The sequence below is a fragment of the Anser anser genome (assembly GCF_964211835.1).
Source record: "Anser anser genome assembly, chromosome: 2".
NCBI lineage: Eukaryota > Metazoa > Chordata > Aves > Anseriformes > Anatidae > Anser > Anser anser.
The window spans coordinates 70,889,069-70,902,290 of NC_139721.1; the positions used below are offsets into that span (position 1 = coordinate 70,889,069).

Sequence of the window (13,222 nt, forward strand, 5' to 3'; positions counted from 1 at the left end):
GCTTCTTTGTATTATGTCACATAATATGACACAGACAACCCTTGTGACAAATCACACAAGCCAATGTGTCAACGGGGAAATAGGAAACTGACAGTTTTCTGAACAGTCCCATAAAAACACAAAATAGAATGCTGTAAAAAGTAACTTTCTAAAAATCTAGACCTATGTTTAATATTGCTGCATGCCTTCGCTCTAAACGTACTTCAGAATATTAATTAAAAGAATTAAGAAAAAAGATGAAAATATCTGACATAATGGGGTCTCTGGCTGATGTGTGGGATGGGAAGAAAAAAAAAAAAGCAGATGGGATCCATCCACAGCTTTCTGCTCTACCCCTTCTGCATCTGTCTGTGCTGCTCATCATTTGCTCGTGAACTGCAGTTTTCATGTCAAAGCACAGCACTGAAAATTGCAACTAATCACAAGTAGTTCATGAGCAGCTCCTGTCTGAAGAGAACCAGTGTCCTGGTTTTGTCTGGGATAGAGTTAATTTTCTTCCTAGTAGCTGGTATGGTGCTGTGTTTTTAATTTCAGATGAGAATAATGCTGATAACACACCAGTGCTTTAGTTGTTGCAGAGCAGTGCATACACAGAGTTAAGGACTTCAGTTTCTCCTGCTGCCTTGCCAGTGAGGAGTCTGGGGTTGCACCAGGAGCTGGGAGGGAACACAGCCAAGACAGCTGAACCAGACTAACCAAAGGGCTATTCCATACTATATGGTATTGTGCTGAACAATAAAACTTGGGGGGTTACCTGGGGTAAGGGGCAGAGGCTGCTGCTTGGGGTCTGGCTGGGCATCAATCAGTGAGTGGTGAGCAATTGCATTGTGCATCACTTCCTTTGTATATTCCTTTATCAGAATTATTATTTTCCTATGCTTTTCTGTCCTATTGAATTGTCTTTATCTCAACCCACAAGTTCTACTTTTTTTTTTCTTGATTCTCTCCCCCATCCCACTGTGGAGTGAGCGAACAGCAGTATGGTGCTTAGCTGCTTGCTGGGTTAAACCAAAACAACCAGGTAATGTTTTGCCGGTCATATTAATATAAGTAAATCCTACTTACTGTCATGTGTAGGTGGACTAAATCAGTAGATTCTTCCCTCCATCCCTAACCCCCTTGCTGTCTTTGTGTTAAATAATAAGGAAGCATCTAGGCTCTCTTTTCTGTTGTATGACGATGAAGTTGTTTGCGTATATGTACTTATTATTTGTATCCATGCAGGGTTTGCAGTTTTGATTTCAAAGACCCATCTTCTGCTTCTTTAGGCTTCTGTTTAGAAAATGTCTCTATCATGAGGGAGAAAAAAATGTTTTTGACAAAATATTCTTCTTTGGTTCTTAGGTGGTACAACTTGCAGCTGTTATAAAAAGAGAAAGTTATTAGAAATGGAATTTCGTGTTTTGAAAAACCTTTCCTGTATTTTATACACCTTTCCATATTTATTTTATTTTATTTTATTTTATTTTAAATTTGTTTTTTACTGAGTGGTACATGTACACAGTCTATTCAAATCTACCTGCAATATTCTTACTGAAATTACAGAATCACAGAATCATCTAGGTTGGAAGAGACCTCCAAGATCACCAAGTCCAACCTCTGACCTAACACTAACAAGTCCTCCACTAAACCATATCACTAAGCTCAACATCTAAATGTCTCTTAAAGACCTCCAGGGACGGTGACTCAACCACTTCCCTGGGCAGCCTATTCCAATGCCTAACAACCCTTTCAGTAAAGAAGTTCTTCCTAATACCCAACCTAAACCTCCCCTGGCGCAACTTTAGCCCATTCTCCCTCATCCTGTCACCAGGCACGTGGGAGAATAGGCCAATCCCCACCTCACTGCAGCCTCCTTTAAGGTATCTGTAGAGTGCGATAAGGTCGCCCCTGAGCCTCCTCTTCTCCAGGCTAAACAACCCCAGCTCCCTCAGCCGCTCCTCGTAAGACTTGTTCTCCAGACCCCTCACCAGCTTCGTTGCCCCTCTCTGGACTCTCTCGAGCACCTCCATGTCCTTCTTGTAGCGAGGGGCCCAAAACTGAACACAATACTTGAGGTGCGGCCTCACCAGAGCCGAGTACAGGGGGACAATCACTTCCCTAGCCCTGCTGGCCACACTGCTTCTTATGCAAGCCAGGATGCTGTAGGCCTTCTTGGCCACCTGAGCACACTGCTGGCTCATATTCAGCTATCAACCAGTACTCCCAGGTCCTTCTCTGCCAGGCAGCTTTCCAACCACTCATCTCCCAGCCTGTAGCGCTGCTTGGGGTTGTTGTGCCCCAGGTGCAGGACCCAGCACTTGGCCTTGTTGAACTTCATACAGTTGACCTCAGCCCATCGGTCCAGCCTATCCAGATCCTCCTGCAGAGCCTTCCTACCCTCGAGCAGATCGACACATGCACCTAACTTGGTGTCATCTGCCAACTTACTGAGGGTGCACTCGATCCCCTCATCCAGATCATCGATAAAGATATTAAAGGGAACTGGCCCTAGTACTGAGCCCTGGGGGACTCCGCTAGTGACTGGCCTCCAACTGGATTTGACTCCATTCACCACAACTCTTTGGGTCCGGCTACCCAGCCAGTTTTTAACCCAACAAAGCGTACGCCAGTCCAAGCCAAGAGCAGCCAGTTTCTTGAGGAGAATGTTGTGGGAAATGGTGGCAAAAGCCTTACTGAAGTCAAGGTAGACCACATCCACAGCCTTTCCCTCATCCACTAAGCGTGTCACTTTGTCATAGAAGGAGATCAAGTTTGTCAAGCAGGACCTGCCTTTCATAAACCCATGCTGACTGGGCCCGATTTAGAAGTTTTAGGGGAATCTTAGTCCTGAAATTAAAAAGAGGATTAATAGGTAACTGTAATTGGTAGCTGTTTACATATGCAATGTGTTCTGTTTATTTTTTCCAGTGGTTCTTTCCAAGTGACATTAAGAAAAATGTACTTCAGTGCGATTGGTGTTAAAGTTATGTACGGATATAAAACCTAGAAAAACTGGTATACCATTGTTCTCATTGCTTTCTTGTAGTTTTAAAATTTAAAGAAAGTTGGATTATTGATAAACTCTCCTGCTGTTTAAAAAATGTGGTCATATGTCTCTCTGGCAAAACGACTTCTGCCAATCGGTGTTCTCCATGTTCTTGGACAGCTAAAGCAGCAGCATTACTTAAAGAACTTTATGACTGTGGTGGGTATGCTCTTCTCCTGCACTTGACATAAGTCTTGCTCAGGCTTATGAGCCAGAGTAGGCCTCAATTTGGCTATGCCTTGCACAGCAGTTCCAGAACATGGTAAGGAATCTGGGTTTGACCATGAGTCAATCTCTTTATTTTATAAATACAGCATTTAGAGAAAAGCTTATTTGAGCTCTTCATGGATCTCAGTGGGCTGTAACCCTTGATGTCTGTGGTGCAGTAGCTTTTTTCCCAACTCAGCTATGGCAAAAAATTAACTAATATTATATCAATCTTGTCAATAGACAAGAAGCATAATGGGTGAGTACAAACAGGCACACCCTGACCGCATCTTGGGCGCTGCAGCCTGGACAAGCCCTATCTGGGAAGTACCAGAACTGTACATTCTGGAAGGCAGGGTTAGTGGAAAATACCAAAATTGCCTTATCTGAACCATAGGCAGGATGGAAAAGTACTGACTAACAATCATCTTGCAGTCCTATAAATAGTAGTACTAAGCAAAGAGCCCCTTGAGCTCTCCAGGGACTGCAGTAGGCTGCACACTCGATCTCCCCCTGAGCTGGGATGCCTCTCAGGGTACCCCTGAGGGGATGTGCATCTCAGGGTTGACTTCTTGAGGAACAAGCTTGTCCGTGGACAAATGCTGATGAGTGTGCAGGGTGAGTAATTCACTCTAGGGAGTATTTTGGAAGCAGGCGACTGGTTTAGAACCCCCCCAGGACCCTGCAGTAAGTCTTGGGTGAACCTTACTATTCTCTAGCCTCTGATTAAGTTATTGTTTCTATTGTAGCAAATTCTGTTGAAATTATTGTGTTAAACTGGCTGATGATTAAATGCTGATTAAGCGCTGTTAAATACAATACAATCTAACCTTGCTATTTACCATAAAAGTGTATAACAAGTCCTTAATTACTGCTACATGAGAGGTGTGTAAAATTGATTCCATAACAATGAGCAATTTGACAAACTTGTCTGTGGGTGGCATATCCTTATGTTTTTCACATTATTGTTTAAAGTATATAAAAGGTATCATTGTAACTCCATCTCTCAGTGCTCTGAGGTATGATCTCTAAAACAAAAATATTACAGTGTTTGGGATGTTATTGCAACTGTAAATGTCCTCTAGTCCTCTTCAAGAAGTTATGATCCCCACTTTAGTCAGCACTTCTATCATTCCTGTTACAAAGCAGTCATCTCTGGCAGAAGGGTTTAATGTACAATAGGAAGTGATATCTTCTTATGTTCTTGCAGTTAGATGTATATACTAAGGTCTGTGTGGAGTTCAGTTTAACCTCGTTTGTATGGATAAGCAAAATGTTCATTGCTGTTGTACTCCCTTGCTGTACTGACACCTGAGAAGCTGAGTAATGATAAGATGTTTGTCTTTGTAGAACTTCTGCATGTGAATAACATCTGCACCTTTATTCTGCACTGGGAATGATGGGGGGTGGAGAGTGAGAGGAGAGAGAGATGGTACAGCATTCTTACTGCATCTCAGTAAGAAAGACCTGACAACAAATGGCATAATAAAATAGCTGTTTTAATAAGATAGAGTAAAAAGAGGAACCTAGACAGCAAATAAATCTTACATCCCTTCAGATGCTGGGAATCCCAGTTCTGTGCAGCATTGGATAGATGGTGCATGGATTTTCCCACAGCATGCTGGGCCAATCCCATTCATGGAGAGGTTCCTCCTCCCTCACATACCATTGTGCCTTTCATTGAGTGCAACAAACAGAATCATGCATCTTCTTTGGACAGATTGGGGTGTTATCTCTTCTTAACATCCACCAGTGCGCAGCACAAGCTGGCACAGTGCACTCTGGCAGACTTCCTTACAGCTGCTACTCATGCTAACATATGGGTTTCTCAAGCCTTATGTATAAGGATAAGCAGAGCAGACAAGGCCTATTGAAGATCACTTACTGTTTGAAGTCTTCTGCAGGGTTCCCAGTACAATCCTCTAGTGGATGTCAGCTACCAGGTTTTGAAATGATGTTTTAACTAGAGCTATGTTGATGGTGCCTGGGGAGGAGGGGCTGGTATCCTAGCAAAAAGAGGAAATTATTTTTTTCCTGTGTCTTTCATGAGTGGTCACTTGTAAATTTTAAAAGCCATAATTATGTATTTTGCCACATCTACTGTAGTGAATCTTGATGACATGTAAAGAAATATCTGATGGAAACAGCTCAGGGATTATTCTTTGATCAGATAACTGCAAATATTATGAGTCAGAGATGTAGTTCTACATTTCCAAATTTATATTCTGTGATGATATAATCAATTTAATTTACTCATGCTGATTCTGAAATAGGAAAATAATTTGTTGAATGACTCTTGCGATTGCCATCAATATTTAAATGTTCCTAAGAATTTATAAAATAAGACCCTGTTTTGTACTTGTAGAAAGATTTCGTTCACTTGCAGGAGAATGTATAAGAGGTCCTATAGAGTTTGTTACTGATTTCTCTTCTTCTGGAAGATACTGAAATCTGTAATACAGACCCAATTGAATTCTACATCTGCAAAGTGGTGAACTTCAGTAAGGTGTATGTGCAACACAGGCAATAAAAAAGTTCAATACATTTTGGGCCAGAAGAATCATTTAGTGTAATCTCTTGTAGATCACAGGTTGTTAAACTTCAGCTATCTCTGTGTTGAGCCCAGAAGCTTGACCAAAATACATCCATCAGAATAGCATCTGCTATTAACTTCCTTACTCCTGTTAGTGATCCCATATACATCTTCTGTCAGAAGAAGAAATAGCACCTGAAATTGCAATTTCCCTTCATTCCCGTGGCTTGGTGTGCCACTTATGTAAAGTGGCTTTAGCCATTTAGAGTTAGTGTATCACCTCTCCAAATCAACTTAATCTTTTTGTTTGTTTTGTTTTGTTAATATTTGTAATTTTCTGTAGTTAAAAAAGGTTTCTTTCAGTTAATTATGTGTGGTGCTTGTGTTAGTTAAGATAACCTTATTTTCCTTTGTTTTGGTTACCTGATGTTTAAAAAGACCACAAGCCATGACATACTTCTGCAGCTGTTGCAGTAAAACATGAAAATAGTGCCTTTCTTCCTGGTGTTCGATGTGAATGTTTTAGGAGTTGCTTCTGTCAGACAAGCTGCTTCTTGACCTCTTGTGTTTCTCTTTTGTAGTCAAACTGTGCAGTTCTGTGGACTTCACCTTCACATGAATCTTTCATTCTTCCAAGCCAATTTAGAAGTCTGTGATAGCACCTGCCGTTTGAAATCTGTAACAGCTCGGTACTTGTTTTCCACAGTGGTGTTATATTCCCTTGCTGTTAACCCTTCTGTTGTATAGGCATAAACACTCTGTCATAAAAATGCTAGCTAGCCAGGAGCTTTTACAGTTCAGTGCTGTGCTATATCAGTGTAGGGGTGGGATAGTTATACAGTACTGTATAGTATTATATAATTGTGTCCAGTGTGGTATGTCCAAACAGTTCTGTGATATGCTATTGTAACTAACACTTTCTTGATTGTCTTTCATGATTTTTTCTGATCTGGTTTTGTAGGGTCTATGATGTAATTCATTTCACCCCAAAGTGAGGTAGTTCCTGACTGTTTTCAGTTTTGTATACCTTACATTAACTTTACCATAGCTATGTTCACTTTTTTTTTTTTTCTTTCCACCATGGAGTGGGGCATTTTCTCTGGTGGGAATGCAGTGACAGAAAATCATTGATGAAAAACTCGTTCACATATATTAAACCATTTACAGTGTCTACATACTCTGTTTTACTGAACATGTAAATATTAAAACAACAGCAAGAAAACGCTGTCCTTTATTGTACTTTTTAATTCCATAAAAGCACCTGGAAGATATTTGGCTGGCAAATCTCATAGAAATGTTAGCAGAAGGTTAAGTAAAACCTTAATCCACTTTAGGGGGCTGGAGACAAGGACTAGTTAGTTGAAAAACATCTTGGTAAAGGAAGTATATGCATTTTCATAACTCAAAGTAAATTTTATCAGTTCTTAGCATCTCCATAACTTTCAGGGGATGCATGTGTGAAAATGTAGTATTTACATACTAGGTATGTTGATTGTGTGCGCTGGCGCTCATACTCCTCATCTTCAAGAAGCTCTAAATTAGGTATTGTTAAGACCTCACACCTGTATATTGCTTGAAATAGTAACATACTTCAAATGCAAATGTGTTGTTCCATATGAATGTTATTTAGAAATTCCTGCCCCCATTTAACTCTCCTTCTCTACCTCTGTGTCCCCTCTTCTCCCCACTTCCTCCTCCTCCCCCTCTAATTTTAATGAAGCCCTGGTTGATATATTTTTTGAGTGATACTTTCATTGGCTTGCAGTTCTCTAAGGTTACTGTCTGTTAAACCTCCAGGGTCTGACTGGTCTGACTGACTTAGCAGTTTATTCCCCATTTGGTTTGGTCTTTCTGTGTTCTGCTTATAACACTTTTTCTGACAGTTGCATGTGCCTTACTTGCATTTTTCCAATTTGTGCTTTATTCCTTTTTCACTTTGACAATTCTATTTATGTTGTGAGCTCACCAGTTCATTCTCTTTTTAATTATCATGAATAATTGAATGTACCCATTGAGTTTATGTTTTGCTTCCCTATAACAAAATGTGTGAGAAAAAATATCTTGCTGGATTTACTTTGGTTTAACACAGTTACTTTTGAAGTCAAAATTGAAGAGTGTTTTGCACTTATTCTTCTCTGTTTCTTCGCTTATATATTTTCTTGCCAAACTGCACAAAAATCTCACTTTTAAGTATTGTGCAACAGCTGAAGCCGGATATACCTAATAATATTTTTTTCTGCTTATCTATGATATTAAATGTCATGAAAATTTTGTACATGGGCAATTCAGCACCTACAGTTTTCCTTAATGTTCATTTTTTCATAAACTTTTTATCGTTAATGATTTCAAAGTTTCTGATAACTGTCATTAAATAGACTGAGAAAGTTCTGTGTCTGAGAATGTGTAAGGACCACAAACAATAATCACACTGATAATATTTGTTTTTACTGTGTTAAGTTCTTCTCATCACCATAAGAAATTATTTCCCTTTGATGTTTGCAGATACATTCTGTTGCAGAGATATCAGCAGAAATAACAGGAATATCACTGGCAACTGAACATCAGTTTGGTACAGTTTGGTGAAGCTGGATACTAGAGGTAGCTGGAAAAAATGGCACTATATTGACATTTTAAGATTTTGAAACTTTTCTGTCCAGTGCATCTGTGCATAGTTTCATGAAATGGAATTATGTGAAATACTAGAATCTTAACTGTCCCCACCCCCAAGCTTTTTGTCTTTTGTACTGTGGGCTTGAAAAGCTGTCCTACTATCACTTATACATATTTTTGGAAAAGTTTGAGTGAAAGGTTTCCAGCACTTATACTAGAGAATTAGATTCTCTACACTAGATGTTAACTAGTGTTATCTGTTTATAGGAAGTTGCAATTGATCACTGCAGCTTTAGCTGGACAAATTCATGGTGGTGTCTCTCTCTAAACTTTGTGGCAAAATGACAAGGTAGAGTTAGAACGATATTGAGATAGTGGCTGTTGGCTGGCTGTTACCAGGTTTCTTGTACATAGGCTTTTCCTCTACAGCTTTCTTCAATATTTGTTTTTCTAAGCTTTTTCATCATGCCAAAGACTTTGCAGCCATTTTTTTGAAACCTGCATTTTGAAGAATCTGCTGAGGCACAGGAGGCCATATTCCTTGCACATTGCTTCCTTTCTGTAACTGCTGAAAAATGTCTTTATGCATGTAATCACATTTTAGACAAGTTTGTTTTAAGAGGGTGCCATAGGCATTTACAGGCAATTTCTCTCACATCTCCAAACTGCAAATAACAAGGAGTATAACAGAACAGGAGAACCATCTAGTATAAAGCTTAAAAATATTTTTGGTCTTGTAGCTTACAAAAATAAAAGGAAACATAAAAAATAGTAGGATTAGATGAAGACAATATAGACATGTATTGGGGTGTCACAGCTTGGACTAATGAAGTGACATGAAACTTTCACGTTCTTTAGTTTTCCTTTTTTTGTTCTCAGATCGTTGTTACACTCCAACTTACTTTCCACTGTCATTGCTTTTGCACAGGCTGAGTATCTGAACTGTGTCCGAGACAGCAAAGTACAGTTAGGAATATGACACTGAATAAAAGGCCTTTGCCCCCCTCCCCCTGAGACAAGCTTCCCTTGAAAAATAGGTAGGTTGTTAAAGTGAAAGCATCTTCTTTGGAATTAAAGTACAAAATTTATTCAGAAAGTTGATAATGTTTTCTGGTGGAAGAGGGAAGATTTCTTGCATTTACCTGTTTAAAAAAAAAAAGTGCACACACCCCCAAAACCAAATCAAACCAAGCAACCAAATATACAAAAATACAGTTGAATGCTCCATTGCTTTCTTGTGGTTATTTCTTATTATGCCCCTCACTAGAGAGAAGTGACCATTTCTTGGTTGTAATCATGCAAGTGAACACTCAAAAGAAATTTTATGTATGAGAAGACTGGTTGTGGTTTTGTGCTCTTTTGTTTGTTCGCTTGTTTGTTTTATATTGAGAAGAGTTTTGACCTCTCCTTTCCTATCTCAGATATCTGCAGAATAGCTGTTTGCAAATCTGTACCAGCAACAAGAAGAAAGAAAAGCTGTGTAAATGAGCATGACAGTGACATATTGCAATGAGTTTCTCAAGTAATTAATCTGTCTGTAAGAAAGTGAAATTTCCTGGGTACTTCAGGATAATTTAGTGTTAATGGTAACATTCTGTTAAAGCCATTTTCTTACCAAGCTATCATTACTAGATCTGTCGCTGAAAAATCTAGTGAATTTGAATTCGGTGAAATTCCACCCCCACCCTTACTCCCGCCCCCCCCCCCCCAAAAAAAAAAAAAAAAGGAAAGTTGGAAATAAAAGATATAAAAGATCACCTTCCATGTTGCCTTAAGCTATGCTTTTTGTTGTTGTTTAGTTTTTTAATAATGATATCTCATTTGACACTGCACTGTATCTGTTCTGATTATTTAATATAGTTAATATTTACTGAATATGTTCAAGAATCATCTGGATAAATTGAGTGGTTTAGAGTCAACAGCCAGTGACTGTTGACTGTTTCTGCACCTCAGAAATTATTCAAAATTAGGTCAAGAGAAGCTAAATGGGGAAAGAAGGAACAGAAAGTCTCTGGATGCAGAGATTTTACTTGTGACAGGAAATTCTTGTCTTGTCATCTTACAGCCAAGCCAAACTGTTAGGCCTTGTTAATCTTCAGGGTTATTTAGTGGGCATGGTGATTTTATCAAAGTCCTCAATATTTTGGTGTAATAATGCTGACATGACAAAACACACTGCTGATTTACTTAAACAACTGCCTTTTTTGTATCTGTAGAGATAAATTCTCAGCAGACACAGGACTGGAGAAGCATAAAGCTTATGGAACATGCCTGGGAGAAGGAAATTTTTGGAAGAGTGTTTTGGGATGAAAGGCAACAAATAAAAGTGGGAAATCAGAGTAAACCTTTATGTCAATCACTTCAAGATTTTATTTTATTTTTTCCTAGTCTTGGACTGTAGTGAATTTGGTTTAGAGACAGTCTGATAGACTCCCATACTCTTTTTCTCAATATATTTGATGTTCCATCAAGATAACTTGACATCTTGCACTCAGGCATTGATCTTCTAGACATTTAAACCGTTTGGTGTTTTGCACCAGGACATGCTTGTCTGCTATGACCTCAGTAAGAAAGTAGGTAAGGTTTCATTTGAAATTGTATTTATTATAGCTAACACTGTAAACAGCGAATAATATATATAACCTTATGCCTCTTTTGGACACCCAAGAATTGTAGCATTGAACAGGATGCTGACCTCCACACAGCTCAACATTGAGGACCCCTTGACAGCCGAGATTCTCCCATTTTGGTCATTCAAGCTATTATAAGATTTTCCTATATGGGAATAGCTCATCATGTCTACAGTCAAACAGTAATGATGCCATCAGGAGAACTTCCTGCACTATTCAGTAAAGGCAAGGCCACATAGGTAGTGTAATAGCCAATACTGAGTGGAAGCTGTCTGCAGGCTCCTCTACTAAAGTGAGAAGGGTGAGTTTATCTTGCAGCCAAGGAATTTGTGAAGCACAGCCTGAAGACCAAGCTGTGCATGCAGCGCAGCACAGCATGGGGTCTTGGACTACTTGATAAAATTGTTATATGGATTGCTAACTCATTGCTGTACAGGGGTTTTCTGGTCAGGATCACTAGATTTGGTTCACAACTTTACTGTTGTCAATCTATTGATCTTGGTAGACCTGTCATCCATAAGATTATGGGTCTGGATAGGACCTTCCCAAGAACGTACGGTTCAGAAAATTTTGGGGCAGTAGACTATCAGTGAAGACATCACTAGCCATATCAATGGACTTCATTATTCATAGGACAACAACAATGCTTCATGATCCTTTAAAAAGAGATACAGCCTTTTGTTAACAGTCTAAAATAGAACTCATGAACAAACCAAACAGCTGAACTAAGTCAAGAAGTGTTCCTTTGAAGGTAGACTGCAGGGAAAAAAAGAAAGAAAAAAAAGGCACAGGATAGCTAATCCTAGTCCAGAAGAAAATTGTGTTGAGAACTCCAAAGTGGTTTTAAAATTACTGACAGAGTGACATGGCTGGCTGGAATTTCACATGAGGTTTCTGGAGGGAATCTCAGCTGCATGGGAAACATCTGCAGAGCAATTGTATGACAGATGAGAAAATCTAATAAAGTATCATATGGTCAATGTACTCTTGCATACTTCTTTTCAGTCACATTTCTCTTGAAATATATTTTTAATAACATTTAATCAGATTTTGTGGTATAAATACTATTTATTGAAAAAATGTCTATTGAGCAAATTAACTCAAAATTTTCAACCATTGCTAGAAATGAGGGTATGATGTCAGGCTTTTACAAGAATTTGAGTTTGGTTGAATTTTTCTAATGAAATTTTCAGTAAATACTTGTGTTTCTTTGTCAGTGAGACAGTCTCCATGAGATGTTGTTGGTTTTGTTCTTTGTTCTATTTTTAAAAAAACTTTACACTTCCAGTGTGGAAAGAGAGGAGGGCACACAAAATTGCAACAACCAATTGACTGCAAAAAATGCATTTTGTAGGGAAGGGAATTATTTTGTTGCTGAAGTCAGATGGAGCTGACCTGTATTGGGCATACCTGTCAAGGTTTTGGTAGCAGGGGTCTTGCAGGGGCGGCCTCTGTAAGCAGAGCCTAGCAGCTGCCCCATGTCAGATCAGAGCCAGCTCCAGCCGGCTCCAAAAGGGACCTGTTGCTGGCCAGAGCTGAGCCAGGGAGCAATGCAGGGTGGGCCTCTGGGAGAGCAGACTGAAGAGAGGGAAAAACCTGCTGTGCAACAGCAGCTGGGAGAGAGGAATGAGAACCAGGTCAGTGCAGCAGGAGGGCGGGAGGTGCTCCAGGCATGCAGCAGCAGTTCCCCTGCGGCCTGTGGAGAGGCCCCTGGTGGAGCAGGCTGTCCCCCTGCAGCCCACGGGTCCCACACGGAGCAGATCTCCACGCTGCAGCCCGTGGAGGAGCCCCCGGTGGAGCAGGTGGATGTGGCCTGGAGGAGGCTGCGGCCCATGGAGAGCCCCCGCAGGAGCAGGCCCCGGGCCGGAGCTGCAGCCCGTGGAGAGGAGCCCACGCAGGAGCAGGGGCTCTGGGGGGAGCTGCCGCCCACCCGTGGGGGACCCGTGCTGGAGCAGTTTGCTCCTGGGGGATGGATCCCGTGGTACGGAGCCGTGTGGGAGCAGTTCTGGAAGAGCTGCTGCCTGTGGGCAGCCCCCGCAGGCTCAGTTTGGGAAGGACGGCGTCCCGTGGGAGGGACCCCACAGGGAGCAGGGGCAGGGAGTGACCGTGAAGGAGCTGCGGAGACAAAGCGCCAGGGACTGACCACAGCCCAAATTCCCTTGCACTGCCTGGGGGGAGGAGGTAGAAAATGGTTGATGGGGGGAAGGTGTTTTT

At 40.6% G+C, this 13,222-nt stretch overlaps 1 long non-coding RNA gene across 1 annotated transcript in view; it reads left to right on the forward strand.

Moving 5' to 3' along the window:
* Nucleotides 1-3,524: 3,524 nt before the first annotated feature.
* Nucleotides 3,525-13,222, forward strand: part of LOC310894730 — a 37,663-nt gene continuing 27,965 nt past the window's right edge. The window contains exon 1 of the long non-coding RNA XR_014580121.1: nt 3,525-3,853. This is a non-coding gene — a long non-coding RNA (uncharacterized lncRNA). The remainder of the gene's footprint in view (nt 3,854-13,222) is intronic.